Genomic DNA, 25,884 nt, shown 5'->3' with positions numbered 1-25,884 from the left:
GTGCCCCCGCAGGATAAATGAAGTATTACATAATTTTCCCCAAAATCAATTTAGCTGCAGTGCCCCCGCAGGATAAATGAATTATTACATAATTTTCCCCAAAATCAATTTAGCTGCAGTGCCCCTGCAGGATAAATGAAGTATTACTTAATTTGCCCAAAAGTCTATTTAGCTGCAGTGCCCCCCCCCCTCCCCGCAGGATAAATGAAGTATTACATACTTTGCACAGAAATCATTAAGTTGTTTATTCAATGGCGGATGTTTCAGGTCCTCCAGAGTAAAGCTGGCCATACGTATTGAATAGCAATCTATCCTGACACCTTCATACGCAGTAATGCACACAGCTTAGCTTATCTCCCTGACGAACAAAAGGATCGGGCAACTGAACTCCAATCTCCTGATCCTCCTGTTCCCCAACATAAACCATCGGGGGACAGTTCGGATACCCACATACACATCAGATAATCAGCCGATCCCAACGTATTTGGCTAATCTGGCCAACGTTTTTTCAATGTGTATGGGGGACCTTAATGAGTAACCATAATTTCAGTTTTTATGTCATATATCAATAGTACTGGTGAAAATAAGAAACTTTGTAATGTATCTCATCAGAGAAATCTGCCTCTTTGGACTGATAATTCATTCACTGATAATTCATTCTCAATTCACAAGTAAAATCTGCATCCAGTGAAAACAGCTTTTAAAATTCTATGGAGGTGGTAGGAGCTAAAGGCCGACACAAGTCAGTTACTGTTCTCCATAGAACTTTATGAACACCAACTGTCATCTCCTATCTCAATAATGGAAAAATCTGAAAATGGTGAATTGAAGATAATCGATCAGTCCAGGAGGAGAAAGAAGCAAATTTCTCTGTTAAGATATATTACAAAGTTTCGTATTTTCTTAAGTATTATTGATTTATGGGGAAAAATAAAACAACGGTTACCCTTTAAGTGATGATCTTTGTATAGTCTCTTTATTGTGGATACTAGATAATTGCATTGAACAGGGAACTCGCCTCATTTTTCATGAGTATTTTTTTAAAGTATGTCTTGTAAGGCAGTAGCCTCTTTAATGCCACGTAGGTTGGCAGCACATGTTGGCATTGTGGTGACTATCCATGTTCAACACCACAACAGCTGCGTCAATGGGTGGTACAGTCAGAAGATTCCAGAACGGATCTCTCTCTGGATAATATGGCTCCACGTGTTCATGTGCCAGTGGAGCGGACTGAGGCAGAGTCCCCTGCCCACACCCATCACAACAAATGGTCCATGAAATGGTCAGGCCAGTGCCAGCAGAGGATTATGCCACCTACACAAGTATTTACGTCATTTTCCACTCTGAAGGGGGCACGTAGCCTGCTGTTAACTAGATACGGCCCCCGAAACTCATCAGAGAGGGACAATCATGCAACAAAAAGACACAGATGCCTAAGCAAGTCCTATACGAGAGGTCTAAAAACTGGGGCAACTACAAGTCCCAGCACAACTAGCAGAGCAGGCAAGGACTTCCATTCTGAACAGATATCAATAGTTCTAGTATATATTTAAAAATATATATATTTTTTCTTAAAACTCTGCATTATGCCAATCTCTGTTATTCTTCCTGGAAATGTGAATAAATTGACAACTGGGCATAACCATTTTTCTTGTCTAAAGGAGGTAGATCCCTAAAGAGCCTGACACTGGTAGCATTGATTGGCCTATGTCAGATTACAATATATATACAGTAATATGAAAAAGTTTGGGCACCCCTATTAATCTTAAGCTTAATGTTTTATAAAAATTGTTTGTTTTTTTTGCAACAGCTATTTCGGTTTCATATATCTAATAACTGTTGGACACAGTAATGTTTCTGCCTTGAAATGAGGTTTATTGTACTAACAGAAAATGTGCAATCTGCATTCAAACAAAATTTGACAGGTGCATAAGTATGGGCACCTCACCAGAAAAGTGACATTAATATTTAGTAGATCCTCCTTTTGCAAAAATAACAGCCTCTAGTCGCTTCCTGTAGCTTTTAATGAGTTCCTGGATCCTGGATGAAGGTATTTTTGACCATTCCTCTTTACAAAACAATTCCAGTTCAGTTAAGTTTGATGGTCGCCGAGCATGGACAGCCCTCTTCAAATGATCCCACAGATGTGCAATGATATTCAGGTCTGGGGACTGGGATGGCCATTCCAGAACAGTGTAATTGTTCCGCTGCATGAATGCCTGAGTAGATTTGGAGCGGTGTTTTGGATCATTGTCTTGCTGAAAGATCCATCCCCTGCGTAACTTCAACTTTGTCACTGATTCATGAACATTATTGTCAAGAATCTGCTGATACTGAGAGGAATCCATGCATCCCTCAACTTTAACAAGATTCCCGGTGCCGGCATTGGCCACACAGCCCCAAAGCATGATGGAACCTCCACCAAATTTTACTGTGGGTAGCAAGTGTTTTTCTTGGAATGCTGTGTTTTTTGGCAGCCATGCATAATTGTTATGATCCCAATGGCAGAGGATCTCAGAGATTACAGCAAAGTCTGCAAACATAAATACCAGCTCATAGGGAAGTGGTAACTAGGCTGACCATATACCTGATCCTAGCACAAACAACTAACAGTAGCCGGGGAACGTGCCTACGTTGATTCTAGACGTCTCGCGCCAGCCGGAGAACTAACTAACCCTATCAGGGAAAATAAGACCTCTCTTGCCTCCAGAGAAAAGACCCCAAAGTTATAATACAAGCCCCCAACAAATAATAACGGTGAGGTAAGAAGAAAAGACAAACGTAAGAATGAACTAGATTTTAGCAAAGAGAGGCCCACTGACTAATAGCAGAAGATAGTAAGATGACTTATATGGTCAGCAAAAAACCCTGCAAAATATCCACGCTGAATATCCAAGAACCCCCGAACCGACTAACGGTGAGGGGGGAGAATATCAGCCCCCTAGAGCTTCCAGCGATATCAGGAATCACATTTTGTACAAGCTGGACAAAAATATGAACAATGCAAATAAACAAAAATAAGAAAGCAGGACTTAGCTTATCTTGCAAAGAACCAGGACCTGAAGACAGGAGCAAACAGAAATGAACTGATTACAACGATGCCAGGCACTGGACTGAGAATCCAGGAAGTTTAAATAGCAACACCCCAGGCCTAACGAACCAGGTGAGTACCAACCTGGGAAAAGACAATCCAAGTGCCAAACCACTAGTGACCACAAGAGGGAGCCAAGAAGTATAGTTCACAACAGTACCCCCCCTTTAAGGAGGGGTCACCGAACCCTCACCAAGACCACCAGGGCAATCAGGATGAGCAGCGTGGAAGGCACGAACCAAATCGGCCGCATGAACATCAGAGGCGACCACCCAGGAATTATCCTCCTGACCATAGCCCTTCCATTTGACCAAATACTGAAGCCTCCGTCTAGAGAGACGAGAATCCAAGATCTTCTCCACCACGTACTCCAACTCGCCCTCAACCAACACCGGAGCAGGAGGCTCAACAGCAGGAACCACAGGCACAACGTACCGCCGCAACAAAGACCTATGGAACACGTTGTGAATGGCAAACGACACCGGAAGATCCAAACGAAAAGAAACCGGGTTAAGAACTTCCAAAATTTTATAAGGACCAATAAAGCGAGGCTTAAACTTAGGAGAGGAAACCTTCAGAGGGACATACCGAGAAGACAACCAAACCAATTCCCCAACACGAAGTCGGGGACCCACACCGCGGCGGCGGTTGGCAAAACGCTGAGCCTTCTCCTGTGACAACTTCAAGTTGTCCACCACATGATTCCAAATCCGCTGCAACCTATCCACCACGGAATCCACCCCAGGACAGTCAGAAGACTCAACATGACCCGAGGAGAAACGAGGATGAAAACCAGAGTTGCAGAAGAATGGCGAAACCAAAGTAGCGGAACTAGCCCGATTATTAAGGGCAAACTCAGCCAATGGCAAGAAGGTCACCCAATCATCCTGGTCCGCAGAAACAAAACATCTCAAATAAGCCTCCAGTGTCTGATTAGTTCGCTCCGTTTGGCCATTAGTCTGAGGATGAAAGGCAGATGAAAACGACAAATCAATGCCCACTTTAGCACAAAAAGATCGCCAGAATCTGGACACAAACTGGGATCCTCTGTCGGACACGATATTCTCAGGAATGCCGTGTAAACGAACCACATTCTGAAAAAACAAAGGAACCAGATCGGAAGAGGAAGGCAACTTAGGCAAGGGCACCAAATGGACCATCTTGGAAAAACGATCACACACCACCCAGATGACAGACATTCCTTGAGACACCGGAAGATCAGAAATGAAATCCATGGAAATGTGTGTCCAAGGCCTCTTCGGGACGGGCAAGGGCAAAAGCAACCCGCTAGCACGAGAACAACAAGGCTTAGCCCGAGCACAAGTCCCACAGGACTGCACAAATGACCGCACATCCCGTGACAAGGAAGGCCACCAAAAGGACCTAGCCACCAAATCTCAGGTATCAAAAATTCCCGGATGCCCTGCCAACACCGAGGAATGAACCTCGGAAATAACTCTGCTGGTCCACTTATCAGGAACAAACAGTCTGTCGGGTGGACAAGAGTCAGGTCTACCAGCCTGAAATCTCTGCAACACACGTCGCAAATCAGGAGATATGGCCGACACGATTACTCCCTCTTTAAGAATACCAGCTGGCTCCGATACTCCAGGAGAGTCAGGCACAAAGCTCCTAGAAAGAGCATCAGCCTTAACATTCTTCGAACCAGGCAGGTACGAGACCACAAAGTCAAAACGAGAGAAAAACAATGACCAACGAGCCTGTCTAGGATTCAGGCGCTTAGCAGACTCGAGATACATCAGATTTTTGTGATCAGTCAAGACCACCACACGATGCTTAGCACCCTCGAGCCAATGACGCCACTCCTCAAATGCCCACTTCATGGCCAACAACTCCCGATTACCAACATCATAGTTCCGCTCAGCAGGCGAAAACTTCTTAGAGAAAAAAGCACATGGTCTCATCACAGAGCAACCAGAGCCTCTCTGTGACAAAACAGCCCCAGCACCGATCTCAGAAGCATCCACTTCAACCTGAAAGGGAAGTGCGACATCAGGCTGGCACAAAACAGGCGCCGAAGTAAACCGGCGCTTCAGCTCCTGGAAGGCCTCCACGGCTGCAGGAGCCCAATTAGCCACATCAGAACCTTTCTTGGTCATATCCGTCAAAGGTTTAACAACGCTAGAAAAGTTAGCGATAAAACGACGGTAGAAATTAGCAAACCCCAAGAACTTCTGAAGACTCTTAACAGACGTAGGTTGAGTCCAATCATGAATAGCTCGGACCTTGACTGGGTCCATCTCCACAGCAGAAGGGGAGAAAATAAAACCCAAAAAGGAAACCTTCTGCACTCCAAAGAGACACTTTGAGCCCTTCACAAACAAAGCATTATCACGCAAAACCTGAAACACCCTCCTGACCTGCTTTACATGAGAATCCCAATCATCAGAAAAAACCAGAATATCATCCAGATAAACAATCATAAATTTATCTAGATACTTCCGGAAGATATCATGCATAAAGGACTGAAACACTGAAGGAGCATTAGAGAGCCCAAAGGGCATCACCAAGTACTCAAAATGACCTTCGGGCGTATTAAATGCAGTTTTCCATTCATCTCCCTGCCTAATGCGCACAAGGTTGTACGCACCATGAAGATCTATCTTGGTGAACCACTTGGCACCCTTAATCTGAGCAAACAAGTCTGACAATAGTGGCAAAGGATACTGAAACTTAACAGTGATTTTATTCAGAAGCCGATAGTCTATACAAGGTCTCAAAGACCCGTCTTTCTTGGCCACAAAAAAGAATCCCGCACCAAGAGGGGAAGAGGATGGACGAATATGCCCCTTCTCCAAAGACTCCTTGACATAAGAACGCATCGCGGCATGCTCGGGTACAGACAAATTAAATAATCGTCCCTTAGGAAATTTACTGCCAGGAATCAAATCTATAGCGCAGTCACAGTCCCTATGAGGAGGAAGAGCACTGGACCTGGACTCACTGAATACATCCTGATAGTCACACAAATACTCAGGAACTTCTGAAGGAGTAGAAGAAGCAATAGACACCGGCGGAGAATCGCAATGAATTCCCTGACAACCCCAACTCGACACAGACATAGCCTTCCAATCCAAAACTGGATTATGGGTCTGTAACCATGGCAGACCCAAAACGACCAAATCATTCATTTTATGCAGAACAAGAAAACGAATCACCTCCCGATGTTCAGGAGTCATGCACATGGTCACTTGTGTCCAAAACTGCGGTTTATTTTCCGCCAGTGGCGTAGCATCAATTCCTCTGAGAGGAATAGGAACTTTTAAAGCCTCCAGGACAAAACCACAGCGCTTGGCAAACGACAAGTCCATAAGACTCAGGGCAGCACCTGAATCCACAAACGCCATAACAGGGTAGGAAGACAATGAGCAAATTAAAGTCACAGACAAAATAAATTTAGGCTGCAAATTACCAATGGTGACAGGACTGACAACCTTGGTTAGGCGTTTAGAGCATGCTGATATAACATGTGTAGAATCACCACAGTAAAAACACAGCCCATTCTGACGTCTATGATTTTGTCGTTCGGTTCTAGTCAGGATTCTATCACATTGCATTGAGACAGGTGTCCGTTCAGACAACACCGCCAGAGGATTAGCGGATTTGCGCTCCCGCAACCGCCGATCAATCTGAATAGCCAGCACCATAGAATCATTCAGACTTGTAGGAATTGTGAAACCCACCATCACATTTTTAATGGCTTCAGAAAGGCCATTTCTGAAATTTGCGGCCAGAGCACATTCATTCCATTGAGTAAGCAGGGACCATTTCCGAAATTTTTGGCAATACACTTCAGCTTCATCCTGGCCCTGAGAGATAGCCAGTAGGGCTTTTTCAGCCTGAATTTCAAGATTAGGCTCCTCATAAAGCAATCCGAGCGCCAGAAAAAACGCATCAACATCCGCCAATGCCGGATCTCCTGGCGCCAACGAGAAAGCCCAATCCTGAGGGTCGCCACGCAAGAAGGAGATAACAATTTTAACTTGCTGAGCTGAATCTCCAGACGAACGAGGTTTCAAAGATAGAAACAATTTACAATTATTCCTAAAATTCCTAAATTTAAATCGATCTCCAGAGAACAGCTCAGGAATAGGTATCTTAGGCTCTGACATAGGACTGCGAACAACAAAATCCTGAATGCCCTGCACTCGTGCAGCAAGCTGATCCACACTAGTAATCAAGGTCTGAACATTCATGTCTGCAGCAAAGCTTCAAGCCACTCAGAGAAAAAGGGGAAGGAAGAAAGAGAAGAAAAAAAAATAAAAATTCAGAACTTCTTTTCTTTTAATCCCGCTTCTGCAATGCATTAACTATTCACTTGGCCTGGCATACTGTTATGATCCCAATGGCAGAGGATCTCAGAGATTACAGCAAAGTCTGCAAACATAAATACCAGCTCATAGGGAAGTGGTAACTAAGCTGACCATATACCTGATCCTAGCACAAACAACTAACAGTAGCCGGGGAACGTGCCTACGTTGATTCTAGACGTCTCGCGCCAGCCGGAGAACTAACTAACCCTATCAGGGAAAATAAGACCTCTCTTGCCTCCAGAGAAAAGACCCCAAAGTTATAATACAAGCCCCCAACAAATAATAACGGTGAGGTAAGAAGAAAAGACAAACGTAAGAATGAACTAGATTTTAGCAAAGAGAGGCCCACTGACTAATAGCAGAAGATAGTAAGATGACTTATATGGTCAGCAAAAAACCCTGCAAAATATCCACGCTGAATATCCAAGAACCCCCGAACCGACTAACGGTGAGGGGGGAGAATATCAGCCCCCTAGAGCTTCCAGCGATATCAGGAATCACATTTTGTACAAGCTGGACAAAAATATGAACAATGCAAATAAACAAAAATAAGAAAGCAGGACTTAGCTTATCTTGCAAAGAACCAGGACCTGAAGACAGGAGCAAACAGAAATGAACTGATTACAACGATGCCAGGCACTGGACTGAGAATCCAGGAAGTTTAAATAGCAACACCCCAGGCCTAACGAACCAGGTGAGTACCAACCTGGGAAAAGACAATCCAAGTGCCAAACCACTAGTGACCACAAGAGGGAGCCAAGAAGTATAGTTCACAACACATAATGCCTTTTTGTATGACCAAACAACTCACTCTTGGTTTCATCAGTCCACAGGACCTTCTTCCAAAAAGAAATTGGCTTCTCCAAATGTGCTTTTGCATACCTCAGCCGACTCGGTTTGTGGCGTGCTTGCAGAAACGGCTTCTTTCGCATCACTCTCCCATACAGCTTCTTGTGCAAAGTGCGTTGTATAGTTGACCGATGCACAGTGACACCATCTGCAGCAAGTTGATGCTGCAGCTCTCTGGAGGTGGTCTGAGGATTGTCCTTGACTAATCTCACCATTCGTCTTCTCTGCCTTTCTGATTTTTTTCTTGGCCTGCCACTTCTGGCCTTAACAAGAACTGTACCTGTGTTCTTCCACTTCCTTACTATGTTCCTCACAGTGGAAATTGACAGGTTAAACCTCTGAGACAGCTTTTTGTATCCTTCCCCTGAACAACTATGTTGAATAATCTTTGTTTTCAGATCATTTGACAGTTGTTTTGAGGAGCCCATGATGCCACTCTTCAGAGGAGATTCAAACAGGAGAACAACTTGCAAGTGGCCACTTTAAGTAGCTTTTCTCATGATTGCATACACCTGGCTATGAAGTTCAAAGCTCAATGAGGTTACAAAACCAAAAAAAGTGCTTTAGTAAGTCAGTAAAAAGTAGGTAGGAGTATTTAAAACAAGAAAATGATAAGGGTGCCCATACTTATGCACCTGTCAAATTTTGTTTGAATGCAGATTGCACATTTTCTGCTAGTACAATAAACCTCATTTCAAGGCAGAAACATTACTGTGTCCAACAGTTATTAGATATATGAAACTGAAATAGCTGTTGCAAAAAAACCAATTTTTATAAAACACTAAGCTTAAGATTAATAGGGGTGCCCAAACTTTTTCATATAACTGTACACTTCCAGGATGAATATCAGAGGGACAGCACAATAAAAGTTCCAAGGAAAGATACTGCAGATTTGATTTTGGCGAAGAACTTCAGTATTTAAAGGATTTTCTAAAATAGACATGCTGGAAAAGCGGACTGGAACTTTTTAAAGTTATACCCCCTTCGCTTTGAAATAAGAAACGTCAGCCATTTTTTTTGGCAGACCGAGCCATGATGGAGTTGTCACTCATTTCCTTAACTCTAAAAGATATCAGATATGCCTTGGTCTGTCTACACAAATAGTGATTGCAGCACTTTTGTTAGTCTATTCATCAACTAGGAGGATCAGGATGAACTTCAAAAAACGTTGCTATAGTTATAAACTTGCATCGGTACTTGTAGTACTACTGCAGCAGATGCACATCCACCATCGTCTGTCTCGCAGGTTTTTACTGTAGGCAAATAACTTTGCGAATTGAGTTATTTCTTAGCCCTCTCAGATTTGCTGCTCAGACGTTATATAATTAACACTACAGCGTGTTTGTGTGTATAGTGAAGTGGTTTGCCCATTAATTTCTAGAACAGAAAGGAAAATTGCATGGTGTATACAATGCAGCCTCTTGCCATGCAGTCTGCCTTTACTAACATGCAAAAGAATGGCTAATTGTATAGAATTAGAACCATCAGAACACAAATACATCACCAGAATCACCATTGGTACATGAATATGCAGCGCCCCAGGGTCCTAGTCGTTGCAGTAATGTCGTTCTTCCACCAGGAGGAGTGATATTACGTCTGAAGGCAATAAAGGAGATCTCTTTACCAGGTATCACAAACCACACAACACACTTCACACTCCAGGCCGCCAGGGGGAGCCATGCTCCTATCTATTAGGGCACTCCTCACAATTAGGTAAAACTGGTAGTCTGGACAGGAAGTTAGGCAGAAGCGAGCTGGGCTTCACCCAGCAAGCAGCTATCTGAGCTCCGCTCAGGTAGTGGGTCCCTGACAGGGGTGGGATTCTGTCAGAGGCCAGACAGAAGGCCACGGAGCTGCGCCTGCCCGACGTGCGGCAGCATCCAAAGAAAGAGACATTGAAGGGAATTGCATTGCAGAGAGTGAGAAACGAAGTCATAGCAAAAGGAGAGGAAACCAGAAGGAGTTCTGCCCTGTAATAGGCTGCCTCCTTTCTGAGGCGCAGGATCCGGTAGCTGGAACACCGAGGGAGTCATCGTCTCCAAGCCTGGCTCCAGAGACCGGCAGGACAGCTAGTTCCATATTAGTTGCCTGACCTTATACTCAGGAGGCACGGTGGCAACTGTGGAGGCTGGAGCGTGATAGAGTCCCTGTAAAAAGCCTCAGGCCATCAGTCATACGGGTTTGTCCTATCCTTACCATCAGGGGGACAGAGAGAAAGAGATATAACATCTAGAACACCAACATCAGTTGTGAGGACCTTACCGAGAAGCTCAGCAGGAAGGGACTACAACACCCAGGCGCTAGAGGAAGGCTACTGATTTCCACCTGGATAAGGGGACTCTGGATTTGCCTTCCGACCGGCCGGACTCTACCTACCCTGTGGTCTGGTGCTCTGGACTGTGGATGCTGAAGCATTCAGTAAAAAGGTAAAGAGACTGCAACCTTGTGTCCTCGTTCTTCACTGCGCCCTACATCATTCACCATCCATACACTCTGGGAAGCCCTGGAGATACACTTCACCTGTGGGAAGGTACACCATCCAGCTGCCATAACATCACCCCAGCGGACCCCTAAGCAGCGTCGGTCACCCTGACCAAATACCACAGGTGGCGTCACGAACATATCCCTTTAAAGACCTTTCCCCTTTTACAACGGACCTCCCGAGGGCCATGGACCGGGCCAGCCACCGTGACATCCCCTCCTCGAGAACCGAAGGGCCTGGTACCGAGTACCCCTAGCCCTTGGGGGCGCTCCAAATACATCTCCAGAACCATATTCAGTATGTGAATACAGCAACAAACTACCATCAGTACATGAATACATCTCCAGAACCATATTCAGTATGTGAATGCAGCAACAAACTACCATCAGTACATGAATACAGCACCAAAGCCACCATCCGTATAAGAATATATTACCAGAACCATCAATAGTACATAAATATAACAGAAGAATCACCTTTAGTATAAAAATACAGCACCAGAACAGCGTGGCAAACAATGGCTCTAATCCATGGTAATATTATCGGCTGTCAGAAAACTGTGGTTCCCAAGCTGTCAGCTCTTATCGGTGGTAAAATGTTTACTAATGCATGGACTTGATGTCACCTGACAATACAAAGGTAACATCAACCCCACAGATATTAACCCCACTTGCCACTGCCACAGGGCAAGTGGGAAGAGTCGGGCAAAGTGCCAGAATTAGCGCATCTAATAGATGCGCCTTTTCGGGGGATAGCTGCGGGATGCTATTTTAAGGCTGAGGGGGGCCAATATCCATGGCCCCTTACCAGCCTGAGAATACCTGCCCCCAGCTGTCTGCTTTAGCAAGGCTGGCTGTCAAAAATGGGCGGGACCCAATGCCATTTTTTTAAATTATTTATTTAAATAATTTAAAAATACAATATTGGAACTCCTCAATTCTTGATAACCAGCCTTGCTGAAGCTGACAGCTGAGGGTTGCAGCCTGCAACTGTCAGTTTTGCCATGATGGTTATCGAAAATATAGGGGAACCCACATCATTTTTTTATTTATTTATAGCGCAGTCGCCATCTGATGGATACTCCCTTCAGTGGCACCTGCTCTCACTGTTATCAGCGACAGCCTCTGTTGCCGGCAATAAACTTTTAACCATCGATCACAGCTGCTGGCTCATGCAGCTCTCTAACCGGTGGTAATAATCTTAACGCCGTTCAGAGTCGCTGATGTTTCTCACCGGTCTTTCCTTTCATCATGCAAATGACAGTGTGGGAAACATCCAATGTTTGGGGTGCCGAAACCAAAAAGTAACAGACTTCCTGGAGAAGTCTGTGTTCGATGTCTGTGCCTGAACAGTAGGTGTTCAGTACGGACCCCGAACTTTACCGTTCAGGTTCGTCCATCTCTAATCAGCTGTAGTCTATAATGATACTCTGCAATGAATATTCAACTTCCCTGCAGCGCCTTCACAGGGCAAATTAAACATTATGCAGTTCTAACAGAAATTAACATATGGGCCATGACATAAACAGACGTGAGGTGAGGCAGAGCATGCCTCAGGGGCATCAAACAGGATGCATAAAGCAGGATGTAGGAGTGCTTGCTGTTTGGGGCGATGGCCTGGGAACCTGAGGCCACATAGATATCAGTGGTGTAGCGTTAAGGAGGCTCTGTCGCTACTTTAATATTATCCAGTTTTTGCTCTTATTTTATTCCTCCTGCTCCCCTGACCGTTCTGGTTATTGTTTTTCCTAAATCTGCCATACAGTTCCAGAGATCTGAGCCTTTTTATTTAGTTCTCATTTTTGTGATCTTTAGCAAGGGGGCGTGGTTCAAAGGGTAATTATGCAGAGCATCCTAAAGACACGCCCCAGAGGATCCTGTTACCAACGTCCAAGCACTTACTAAAAAGGCCCATACTTCTGGAACTATATGGAAGATTTATGAAAAAAAATGCCTACTTGGGTGGGCAGGGGGAATAGAAGAAGAGCAGAAGCTGAACACCTTTATGGCTTGTTGTTTTCAATTCAAAATAGGTCTCCCAATGATTATGGGTCTTTAATAGTATTGATCCTATCATATGGACCAATGGGACTTTTTGAGCCCCCTATACTCCAGTAACAAAAATCCACTAGGGGATTATATTGTTATACCCTTTAGACATTGTTTAGCACCAATATTACATTACTATGTATGGAGCTGTCATTTGATCACTGTATATCGGTATTTTTTGTGTACTCTATGGCGGTATTTAGTTTGTGTGGCTCGGCTTTTTGGACGCTGTACGGTGCATTTGTTTTAGAATATATGGCGATCGTGACTGTAACCTTTATATACTGTATATACAACTGTTATTTACCCAGTTATAGAACTGGACACTACGGTAGTGCAGCGCCCCAGAGTCCTGGTCGTTGCAGTACTGTGGCTCCGCCGCTAAGGGGGGCTATGGTACGTCTGATGGCACTGAAGGAGTTCATCTGACCAGGTATCACAGACACTAATACATTTCACAGTCTGGCCTCCAGGGGGAGCTAAGGGTTCTATTTATTAGGCCACTCCTCACAGTCTGGTAAAACTGGGGGTAAGGCAGGAAGTTAGACAGAAAGCTGACTGGGAATTGAACAGGCAGCACCCTGTGGCAGAGGGTGTTGCGGGGAGAGACTCAGAGGGGTCCCTGTCAGGGGTGGGATCCTGACAGAGGCCTAGCGAACAGAGAGAACGTTACGGGACCGCGCCTGCACGATATAGCGGCGGTACCCCAAGAAAGGATAAGAAGCGAGATTTATTGTGCTGAGTGAGAAACGAGATCAACGCAACAAGGAGAACACCAGTAGGAGTCGTGCTGTAAGACGAGGCAACATCCTATTGAGGCGCATAACCGGTGGCCGGAACGCCGAGGAAGTATAGAGCTCCAAGCCAAACTTCAAACCTACGGCAGGACAGTCAGTTACAGGCGGGCTGTCTCACCCAGACCCAGGAAGACACAGGGGGGTAACAACAGGAGTGGGGCGACGCTGGAGTCCCGGAAGAGCTCCAAGCCTCCCCGTCATACGGGTGCGTCCTAACCGTAAGATCAAGGGGACGTAGAGGGAGAACATCAGAATCGAGTTGTGAGGGAACACGAGAAACAGACACAACAGTTGTGGGGTACTATCCCGTAAGCACAGCAGGGGAGGACCACAACACAAGCGCAGGAAGGTAGGCACAGATTTCCACCTGCAAAGGGAACTCTGGAGGTGCCATCGGACCGGCCGGACTTGCGCAGCCCGGTTAACCTTATTCCGGATTGAGGACTCAGAAGCCTTCAGTAAAGAGGTAAAGAGACTGCAACCTGGTGTCTTCGTTATTTACTGCACCGCACCTCCACCACCATCCACATCTATTATTGTACGCCCCTCAGCAGGGTCACGGACCGGGTCTAGCCACCGTGACAATCCCAGAGCAGAGACTCAGAGGCCCGGTACTGGGTACCCCTCCCCCCTGCGGCAGTGGGGGCGCTACAGTATTATATTGTTACAGTATTAGACTGGTTCCTTAAATCTTCATTATTTATTAACAAAAAACAATGTATCACTAAACCTTGTACCTTCTCCTTCCAACACATAGAAGTCAGCAAGAAAAAAAGAAAACAGAAGTTTACTGCAGCTCCACGAAAGTCCTTCTCTCCCCATCTGACACTGCCTAATGTTACCCCTCCTACTCCCACCAAAGCCTCCTCCTTTCCTGGCCATCTCTAGCCCCAGCGAGCTGGCACGGATCTCGGAGTCATCATCTGCAAGGCAAAGTCAGGGAGAGGGACTGCAGGCAGACACTCCTCTGGTAAGGCAACTCTGCTCGCTTTTACTCTATGCTTTCCCTTGTTTTGGATGTGACCTCTAATTATAAAGTTTGGGGTCATTTCTGTACCACTCGCCGAGACCCCTCTCTGGAAGAGGTCTCGTAAGATCCTGGGTGATTTGGAAATTAGGGGAGTAGACAAAAGGCAGAAGTGGAAAACTGCACTGGAAGAAATAGAAGCAACGCTGGTTGTGTGGGGGGCACATTCTGCACCTAGAAATAGCTTATAGGGGGCTGCGTTCCAAAAAGTTTACTTATTTATAGCGCCAACATATTCCAAAGTGCTGTACGCCGTGTACAAACTAAAATCGCAGATTTATACCCATACGAGCGAGGGGTTAATTTGGGTGTGATATCTGTAGGTATGCTCTCAATCAAAGCAATGGAAGTTATAGCGGATTGTTTACTAGCTAAACGTTGTAAATTGATTGTAATTCTATAGCTACAAGCTTCATTCATAAAAATCCTAAGACCTCAGGAGACAGGACAGTAAATCGCTTAAATATTCGGCCAACCGCCTGACAAATCGATCAAAACTTTGGATGGAAATTGGAACACACATGTGCCAAATTTATAAAGAGGTGCGCAGCTCCTAATTGGCACATCTTAGCCCAACTCCTATTGGTTTAATACTGGCGTATGAGACGAGAGTCGAAATAAATCTTCATATTAAAGGAGTAATCCCATCTAGATTTGAAAACTTGTCTGAGAGATGTGCGGAACTTATGAACTTCCATTCATTTCTATGGGAGATACGGAAAATGTATAGCAAAATAAAGAACGAAGATGACCTAAAGGAGATTTTTTCCCGTTTTACGCTCCAAAAGTTTAATTATTGGATCACTAAAAGTTATGAAAATTTCCAAAATAATTTCAATTCATTAATTCCAATATCCTGTTACTACTCTGAAGAAGACAATGTTTTATTTATGGCAGCCTGTCTGAACCAATGTCTATGGGATAGGCTGCAGTAAAGGTGGCCATGCTCACCGTTGCTTTCAGCCCCCTCTCCTCAACTGAGCATGCACGTGTTCTGAATGGGAGTAAGCTTCCGCCATCCACCTCTGTCGATGGCTTTTGTACTGGGAGGAAAAAAAATTGGGAAAATAAGTACTCCACCTTTCTGTAACCCAACATTATCGGGCTAGAGTCACATGACAAGAGGATTTCCTAACTTTTGGCAGATTCTTTATTTGTTGCCTTATTTTTTTTTTTTTTGCACAAGCTCCTGATGCTTCTCGTGGCATGAAGTCAGCACAAGTGTCGCACATATGTGAGTTGCAAAAAGTTTTATAACTTTTACATCAGTGCGTTAATGCCGGTGCTTGTCCGGTATCGAGTGATGTGCAAAAGAGAAAACGATCCAACGTCCGGTTCAAAAATTGTTAAAAATAAATAAATAATGAAAAATGGTTAAAAAATACACGGCATACCGAAACACACAAATGGGAAAAACATATTCGAACACCAAACATGTTTAGAAGGCACAGTAGAGAGTGATGACGGAAGAGTTAAGTTGTTTTCACCCACTGTAAAGTAGGTCTTGTCATGGCCCTGGGCTCTTGGCAGATATGAAGTGGGAATTTTCATGTGCCGGAGTTGTCCAGTCTCGGAGTTAGCATTTTATGTCCGCGTACAGTAGTCAGACAAAGGACGGTATTTTCCTGAGCCCTAGCAAGAAAAAAAATAGTCTGTGCAGCAAAGACAAATGACATAAATAGGGTGTGGCGCTTCATTTTACAAACATGTAATCCAATAGAAGTAAAGTCCGAAATTCACAAAATGTCACCACCAAGATCCCCTGGAAGCAGACAGCTGACAGCATGGAAATTATCACATGTGCTGTGATACTCCAGGGTCAACATGTGCCCAATCAAGTGGCTAGAGAGGATTTTTTTTTTGGGAGGAGGGAGAGGGGTAAAACCTCAAAAAAGAAGTTTTCTGGTTTATGTAAATGTTTGCAGTTTTCCTAAAGTCACTTTTCTTTGTTATCATGAGCTATTCATTGGCGTTTTCAAATTCTTCAAAGCGGCGCATGAATTTTGTGCAAAGTAAAAAGAAAAACCCTGATGAAGAAGGCCGAGCACCTTCGAAACGCGTTGGTTAGTCATTCCTTTTTTGGCCCCAACGCCGCTCCGTACCTCTTGTGACGTCACAGTTTAGGCACGCGCGAGCCGGCGCCAGCAGCCATCTTTTCCTCGCGGTTACCAGGGACGCCTTCGGCCGGGGCTCCAAGGTATCGCGTCAGCTGCAGCATACCCTCCTTCTCCCTTATTCCCCGCATACGCCGCAACAGCAATTAGCCATTGCCGGATCGGGCAGCCTTCCGGGCTGACACATTGGGACTTCAGGCGCATCTACATGTTGGGTAAGAACCTTCCTGCAACACAGTATTTATGTGTATATGTATATGCACGCATGTTCTAGACATTCCACTTAGGATTTATCCACTCCTTATAAAGGATATATATTTATATCTCCATTCCGGGCACTAATTAGGACCCGGCTACCGGCCACACGCCGTCCAGTATCACGTAGCAATTAACCCCTGAGCGTGGCATCACCTCGTTTTTTGTGACAATTCTTTATTCTCTTCCAGGATAGGCACAGATCCTGTTTAGTGATCCCAGCAGCTAGGGGTGTACAGTCCATCATCCATTCTCACTGTCACCAGCCTTTTTGCCCACAAGTGTGGTGAGCGCCAGTGTGTGTTATTTTTCTTTTATCCAGTTAAAAAAAAAATAGTCTTTATTTTTGTATTTAAGAGCAAAACAAAAAGTCTCCACAAAATGTCCCAAAATTTGCACACAAAAATTTGGGAATGCAGAAAAAAAAATTACTCCAAGGAAAGGAGGATTAGAATACATTTGCATAAAAATATTTTGCAACGTTTCTAAAAAGCCGCTTTTGATGAATCGGTCTGAAACATCTGGAAAAGCCAAATTGACGTAAGAATCGGAAAATTCACTCTAAAAAGGCACAAATTCTTGGATGAATTTGTTGAGAATCAAAAACATACTATATGAAAGTTATATAGGCCAAAACATGGACTAAAATACAGTGTTGAATGGGGCGTAATAACTTTATATCACTTGATGGAAGGCAGGAGGTAATGTCCTGTATGGTAGACATGTAAGCTGTACCAATAACATTAGGTTACTGTGAGGGCTTAATGTGGCTGGATTTTTGGTCCTGGTTTTGTGAGTAACCAAAAGTATCTGGCTGGGAAAAGTTGATCTTATTATCCAGTCCGGGGTTTACAGGTCTATTAACAGCAACTGGGTTAGCTCAGCAGAGTGGAGTGTGTTGTAACTAGAGAAAGGCCGAGCTGCTGGATAGTCTGCTCTTCAACAAGAGATGTTCTAGAACCAAACAGAGAGGTGTTTGTTTGGTGACCACATTTAATACAAATTCGAGCTGCTGCTTGGAATCGCGAGATCGGCGACGTTGCTACATATGTTGTTTCATTTTGCCTGAAAAAAAGGACCGTTTGTTATCCATCGATCCTGAAGGAAGGCTATTTTAATTTTAGAGCTGTAAAGGTTATGATGGACAGTAAATGACATGCTGTTTTGATATAAAACCCTGTGCCACGTGTATCCAAAGAGTGTGAACCCCTATACACTATATGTAGGTCTGAAACTTTGCATTTACATTTTCAAGCCAAGTCATCAAAAACTTTGTTGCAGAAATCTAGCGGAAAACTATTTGAAATGTTGAAAGTTTTTGCATCAGATCCCAAAAATGTGTCAAAGTGACACAAATAAGACAGAAATGTACTTGAAATTCATGTCTGGAGTCGATTTCTGACACTTGCATATGGCATCTGAAAGATAAAAATTGCATGCCTCTTTATTAATTTGGTACATTTTCCTCCAGCACTCCTTGGATCAAGACTGACGCACAACACGGCAGTCTTGATAAATGGGCCCCTTTGTGTATTTTGCTGTCTGCCATTTGCAAAATCTCTGATTTCTATTAGTGAATTAACAAACATTCTTGCTAACATCCAGAGACTGCGAACCAGTACAGGGAGCCATAGCTATGGTAGGTACAGTGGTTACGGTCACACCCTGATGCCATTGGGGGTGTGTGAAAATGGTCTATATGAGAAGACCAATCCCACTAAAGACCCTTGATTGTTGGGCGCCTTTTGGAGATTTTGTATTGAGGCACATGAGCTTCAAGCTACGCCACTGCCGACATACCCCTAGTGGCAAACCACCGGGGAGACTTGTGCAACCGATACTGATGTATTGAGTTCACAGATCATTGCCAACAGTAGCTCTGCAACATCTCAATGCATACAAGAGAGTTGTCAGAAATTACAACACTAAGAAGGGAGATTTATTGAAGCTGAAGTTTCATATGCTTAAACTAAAAACCGCTTTGGTAAAATGCTCCAGATTTAAAACTTGCACATCTTGTCTGTCATTAAAGAGGACAGGACCTATCACCAGGTCAAAAGTGGTCAGTTTTCCCTCTTATTTTATTCTAGCTGTTTCCTTTAGTATGCCTTTTTTTTCTTTTCAAAATCCTCCATACGGTTCCAGAGATATGGGCCTTTTTACTAAGGGGGTGTGACTCACAGATCCTCTGGGGTGTGTCTTTAGACTGCAATGCCCCATTGGAAAAGACCATAAAAGTGTCAACTAAGCAAAAAAGTCCCATATCTCTGGAACCATATGGTGGATTTTAAAAAGAAAAAAAAAATGTAATATTCAGGGGAGTAGGGGGAACAAAATAAGAGCAACAAATTGGCCACTTCCAACCCAGGGACAGGTACTCTCTAAGCCAGAAAGTTAAATTGTGGGGCTGTTGTTTGTGCCATTTTTGGCTTAAAACATTGTGAAATTGGCCGATTGGATTGCAGTCCTCCCAATTTTCGTACCACTTTACCAAGGTGGAGGTGGAAGGTCTCCTTGCTCTTGGAGAGATTGGGTTGAAGGCGGCTTTTTGTAATTTGCTCTTATCGTGCATCGATCCTATGGTACTAGTTAGCCAATAGTACGCAGTGAAATTCGTTCCAGACAGCCACACATAAGACCAATGATGACAAAACGATTGCAAAATGTAAGTCCGGTGGAGAGAAAAAGGGCACCGCTTGGATTCGACTCCAGGCAACATACGCTGAGGCATCCCATTAGACAGAGATCACGCGGAGAGGTCTTTGACTTTATTTCAATGGCTCCAAAGAAGTGCTACAGAGATACAGTACCCGCTTGCCAGAAGCAACCCTCCTCTCCTTCTGTCTGTATTGTTGCCAGGAAATAAAGGGATTTTTGCACACAAGATAACTTCTCCCATCTCGTTTCATGCCCCCCTTCGGAAGCATGTGAACATCCAAGAACCCAAGACTCCGGGCTTTGAACAGAGAAGAAAAAAGTAGATTTTATAAGGAAAGACCTTTCTTTTCGCACCTCCTCAGCTGCAAGAGAAGTGACAGACAATTTCTATTCTCCATTTACCTCTCTGCCTGTCTGCTCCGAGCTCAGTAAAGATGGAGCCAAAGGCCTATTATTGTCATAAAAGTGGATTTTTCTGTATTTCTGCACAGCTGTGAATGTAGGACAGGCGATTCCATTGGGATGATGGATTAAGTGCTGGATGGAAAAAAAAAATTAACTGGAGAAAAGTTAAAAAGCAAAAGCAAACTGTGACAAAGAATAGTTACCATCACAAAGAGGAAAATATGAAAAAGCTTCTGGGAAACAAGAAAGGAAAAGACGCGTACACTATTAGTACAGATGTCTGAAAAGAGTCTTTCGAGGTTTTCAGCCGTGGATCCAAACTATCCTCGAGGGTGCACGTTGCCTCCATCTTTTTGCCCCAACTCAAAAAAGATGCGTTAGTAATGGGGTCAGCCATTTTTCTGGTTGGTCCAGAAGAGCGATATGGTCTTCATACTGTGCCTCCCAAATGACTACTAATTCATTTGGCTGAAGTCGGTGGAATCCAGAGCGGCTTGACATGCTAGGATCTAATAATCTGTTGATTTTTGGTGATTTTATTGTGGGCCATTGTACACTGTGTTCCAAATTATTATGCAAATAATATTTCCTCATATTTTCTCTAAATTACCTATCTGAATTGCAGTCATTGTTATTTTCCAGTCATCTACTATTCTAGTATAATTTCAATGTTTTGGAACAAACTGCCTATGAAAACAGTATCTTTTTTAAAATAATAAACACTCAAAATGCATGTTCCAAATTATTATGCACAGCAGAGTTTTCAACCTTTTTTATTTTATTTTGAACAAAAAAATGGTCAATTGTGAAGTTTTGAGCATTATCAGCTTATTACAAAATGAAATCAAACAGTTTTCAAGTGAAAACTTTATTCTAGGTGATGCTACATTTGCACATAGGACCCCTTGTTCGAAAGAAGCTTCTGAACTCTCTCGTCCATTGAATTTGTCAGTTTTTGGATGGTTTCTGCTTCAATTGTTTTGCATGTGGACAGGATACCCTCCCAGAGCTGTTGCTTAGATGTGAACTGCCTCCCGCCATCATAGACACTCCTTTTGATGATGCTTCAGAGGTTCTCAATGGGGTGGAGGTCAGGGGAAGATGGTGGCCACACCATAAGTTTGTCCTCTTTTATGCCCATAGCAGCCAGAGATGCAGATGTGTTTTTTGCAGCATGAGACGGTGCATTATCATGCATGAAAATTATCTTGCTGCGGAAAGCACGGTTCTTCCTCTTGAACCATGGCAGGAAGTGTTGTTTTAGAAACTCCACATAGATTATGGAGTTCATCTTTACCCCTTCAGGGATCATAAAGGGGCCGACAATCTCTCTCCCCATGATTCCAGCCCAAAACATTACTCCACCTCCTCCTTGTTGGCGCCTTAGCTGTGTTTTCAAGGGGTGTCCATCAACCAGCCATTCTCCACTCCATCCATCTGGACTATCGAGCGTTGCACGGCACTCATCGGTGAACAAAACAGTTTGGAAGTCAGTCTTCATGTATCGTTTGGCCCACTGGAGCCGTTTCTACTTGTGTGCAGTGGATAGAGGTGGTCGACAGGATGGCTTACGCACAGCTGCAAACCTCTGAAGGACCCTGCATCTTGTTGTTCTGGGGACGTTGGAGGCACCAGCAGCTTCAAAACCTTGTCTGCTGCTATGACAAGGCATTTTTGCAGCTGCTCTTTTAACCTTACGCAATTGCCTGTTGGAAAGAGTCCTCAATTTTTCCTTATCAGCACGCACATGTGTGTGCTGGGAATCAGCTACATACTTCTTGATTGTGCGATGATCACGATGAAGTGTCTTGGCAATGTTCATTGTAGTCATGCCTTGACCTAAATACTCCACAATTTGTTGCTTCTCAGCAGCCGACACATCCTTTTTCTTTCCCATTTTGACAAAAAATGTAGTCTGCTTAATAATGTGGAACAGCCTTCTTAAGAAGTCTTGTCTTTATTTGGACACACCTGCCAAACTAATGTGCACAGGTATCTGCAATTGCTTTCAGTGATATAAAGAGCCCTGACACACATCACCATCAATGAATATAAGTGACAAACAAAAAAATTCTAACCTTATCACTCCTAAACTCTTTGTGCAGAATAATTTGGAACACAGTGTATATGGAGGTTTCATAATTTTCCAAAAATGGTCTTTTTTGGGTGGACTTATTTTTGGGGAATTATCATATAACTTTTTCCACCCAAAAAAGATCAATTTTTTTCCCCCCTTTATAACATGCTCACACAGGTCCAGAGCGTAGTTTGTTGGGACTTTATTCGTCAGCTCTCCTGGAGCGTCCGGTAGGCTCCTAAATAAAGGGGAGACCACAGCAGAAAGAGTTGACACATGGAAAGTATTGCTCCCTTGAAGTTTCCGGTGCGTAGTGTTAATCCAGGCAGTATAAAAAAAAGTCCAATTTATTGCAAAGCGTTTCGCATTAGAACTTACTCCTTCCTCAGGTGTCATATGCTTGAGGAAGCAGTAAGTTCCACTGCGAAACACGTAGCAATAAATTGTAACTTTTTTATACTTAACACCTGGAATAATCTTTGTCAGCGGCAGCGCCCGGGATCCACTGCACTTCTCCCTCCTTTACCACCATTTGGTATGAGTGTAGCAGTAACGATTGGATTATACATCCCTCATGCATCATGCCGCAATGATCAGAACAGGCGCAGAGGATTCTGGCAATTTTTTTTTCAATGTGCTTTTTTTGTGCAGTTGAAACCCTGTATTTTATAGTCCGAGCAAACTAGATTGGTTATTAAAAAAAGAAAAAAAATTAATTCACATGTTACATTTTTTTACCTTGCATTTTTTGGGCTGCTGGGCATTTTTTTAAAATCCAGAGCATGTTAATTCTTTCCGCGTTTTTGCAACATTTTTCACCCATTCAATTATATAGGAAACATAATTAGAAAAGCCTGCAAAAACACATGAAAAATGCACGAAAAAAACGCGTGCACTGTGCGCAGCATTTTTCCTGCTAGCACTTTTGTTTTTTGAAACAAAAAAAAATCCACCTCAAAAATGCTACATGTGAACATACTTTAAAGTTGTCAATTTCTTATTTTGTACAAACTGTATTAATTTAATATCAGAAGGACCACCGTCTCTATGCTCCATCTAAAAGAGGGATCCAAGGGTTAACATTTCTCCTTGCGGAGAGTGACATGTCAAGCCTGACATGCCAAGGTGAGGAGACTTTTAAGCCTTGCAATGCTCCTCTGGGAAATATGCAAATTGTCTTTTCAGCGAGGAAGAGGATTCGAACTCTAGTGCCACCTACTGGAAGTAACAATCCTAAAAGTCAATATTGACCCTATAGCGAGCCTTGCCAAGGCTTGTTAGAGGGTCGATATTGACTTTTAGGATTGCTACTTCCAAAAGGTGGCACTAGAGTTCTAGTCCTCTTTATTGCAGATTAGAATTGCAGCTTAAATGTCTCCTCATCTTGGCATGTCAGACTTAACATGTCGCTCTCCGCAAGGAGAAATGTTATGAAATCTATAAGAATCCCATCTTGTAAAGTATGATGTGTGTGCAGAAGACATTATTTGCCCAGTAGCGCGTTCTGCTCCATAAATGTTACTACTCTGCTCGGATTGTGCGCTGGTACATGCCAGGGAGGGTCCGCTGTACCCTCATGTGCTGTGATCTATACATAGCATGCTACGAGTACTATGCTGCATTTATTGCCCCTCTCAACTTACACCACAACCATGTGCACATGAATAGAACTAAGACTGGTAGTAATGGAGGACCAAGAAGTGATAATGTCTTTTAAAGAGTACGTAAACTTTTATTTATTACAACTTTATCCAGCATAGAAAGTTTTGAAACTTTGCATATCACTTCATTAGAAAATTTGTTTTCATTCCTGAAAAAAAAAAAATCCATATAAATGGCCTGGAAATATAGGAAGCTCTAATGCTTCGGTCTGGAGACCCGTAGCCGGTCCAGATCCATGGAAATCTGCATGAGCCCTTATTGAGAAGTAGGTACTCACCATTTCACTGCCATCATCTGTACTCCAAAGGAGTATGTCCTGATGGCAGGCCCGATAAGGGGAGTAGCAGGGTTTGGAAGCCAATTTTTTTTTCACATAAATGAAGTCAAATCTTTTTAATAAAGCGATTTGCCAAGTTTTATAACTTGGACAAAATTACGGTATTTAAAAAAATGAAAGTTTAGTTCCTCTTTAAATAATAATTCTTTAAAAGTCAAATCCAATTTATAGAGTATGTTCATTCTTTTTTTTTTTAAGTTCTTCAGTGCATCTATAATGAATCAACTTTGCCAGAAGTTTTGAAATAATCTTATTTTTTTTGTGACTGCAGTTTCTATGAAGACTTATGAGTCTCCATGGTTACAGACTACAAACAAACAATGTGTAGTCGGATTCTGCAGTCATATGTTATTATGAATCTTCACTCAAGCCCGAGGCTTGCAGAATGGTGTAGATTTGCAAAAAACTCAGTACTGTGCCATTAAGGAGCCTGTGAAGAAGCCACAAAAGGAGTAGCAATACCGCTACTTTCCTTGAACTCCATGGAAGGACGCTTCTCGTATGAAAATCCATAGGAATTTTTAGGTCTTTTTTTTTGCACAGAATTCCCCTTTCCTCTTGGATTTATAAGTGTAACACAGATTTCTGTGGTCACAATGTCGGCTCATGGTGGTGGCATTATAACAGAACAGTGGAGGATTGCGGTAGTCCTTGGCCCCCTTCCATAGTTGCTAAAAGATCCCACCCAGGGGACATCACACAAACTGGAGAAGTGTCAGAGCGAGAAATAATCTCTCAAACAGAACAGCTAAAACCGATTCTATCTATACTTTTCCGAAGTTTCCATGATCGTCTGCCAGCGTGCACTGCTCCCTTTAACTCTACTCATCCCATGCTACTAAGAAATACTAGGGAACAGCATAAAAAGCCATTTCTATGGGCTGATGTTCCCTTGGAGTTACAGAGAACAGAAGCATAACCAGCAGCATGGTGGTGCCGCTAGTCTGAACTGTGCTCTATTCCACGCTGCTATTAAATGCAGTTTTGCCTCTGCTGCATCGGAGGAGTGCAGGGAACAGAACCTGTCTAGATTCAGAAACCCAGCCAGCTTCAGAGCAGCACTTGCAAGCACCTTGACTTGGAAATTCGGAGGTGGCCGGTAACTAGGCAACAAACAGTAAACTATAAAATAAAAATCCCTACATTTTTAAGAATAGAGTTATTTTTTTTTACTGAGGCGTAAATTGCAAAGTTGCTTGTTCTTACAAGCACTTTTACATTTTTACCCTTAAACTAACCTTACAAAGAGTTGTAAACCGTGTGTAGCAGTGGTGGGGGCTGGTGGTTTGCTCCCTGACACTCCAAGGGTTAAATGCATTTAATATTTATGTATTGTATGTTCTAAAAGGATGATACCCACTGGGGCTGCAGTTAGCTTAGACAGGGTTAACTGTAATGGCCGGCCCAGTTTGGGAGGGGGGAGCTGAGAGTTAGTGGCAAATCTAGGAAGTGACAGGGACAGTTAGAATGTGAATTAGCAGGCCTAAGGGTACCGTCACACATTGAAATTTCCATCGCTACGACGTTACGATTCGTGACGTTCTAGCGATATCGTTACGATATCGCTGTGTCTGACACGCTACTGCGATCAGACACCCTGCTGAGAATCGTACGTCGTAGCAGATCGTTTGGAACTTTCTTTTGTCGCTTGATCACCCGCTGACATCGCTGGATCGTTGTGTGTGACAGCGATCCAGCGATGTCTTCGCTTGTAACCAGGGTAAACATCGGGTAACTAAGCGCAGGGC

The 25,884-nt window shown here is 43.5% G+C and overlaps 1 protein-coding gene and 1 long non-coding RNA gene across 2 annotated transcripts in view; one reads left to right on the top strand and one right to left on the bottom strand.

Annotated features, from left to right (window-relative positions):
• Positions 1–25,884, bottom strand: part of LOC143770265 (uncharacterized) — a 45,007-nt gene that overhangs the window by 2,381 nt on the left and 16,742 nt on the right. The window lies entirely within an intron of this gene.
• The window catches only part of LOC143770264 (protein kinase C and casein kinase substrate in neurons protein 1-like), a 41,943-nt gene continuing 30,479 nt past the window's right edge, over positions 14,421–25,884 (top strand). The window contains exon 1 of the mRNA XM_077259733.1: positions 14,421–14,571. The gene's annotated coding sequence lies outside the window, so the exon portion shown is untranslated. The remainder of the gene's footprint in view (positions 14,572–25,884) is intronic.

This window comes from Ranitomeya variabilis, chromosome 4, assembly GCF_051348905.1.
Source record: "Ranitomeya variabilis isolate aRanVar5 chromosome 4, aRanVar5.hap1, whole genome shotgun sequence".
Classification (NCBI taxonomy): Eukaryota; Metazoa; Chordata; class Amphibia; order Anura; family Dendrobatidae; genus Ranitomeya; species Ranitomeya variabilis.
Note: the sequence above shows the minus strand (reverse complement) of the source record. Positions and strands in the feature narration are given on the sequence as shown.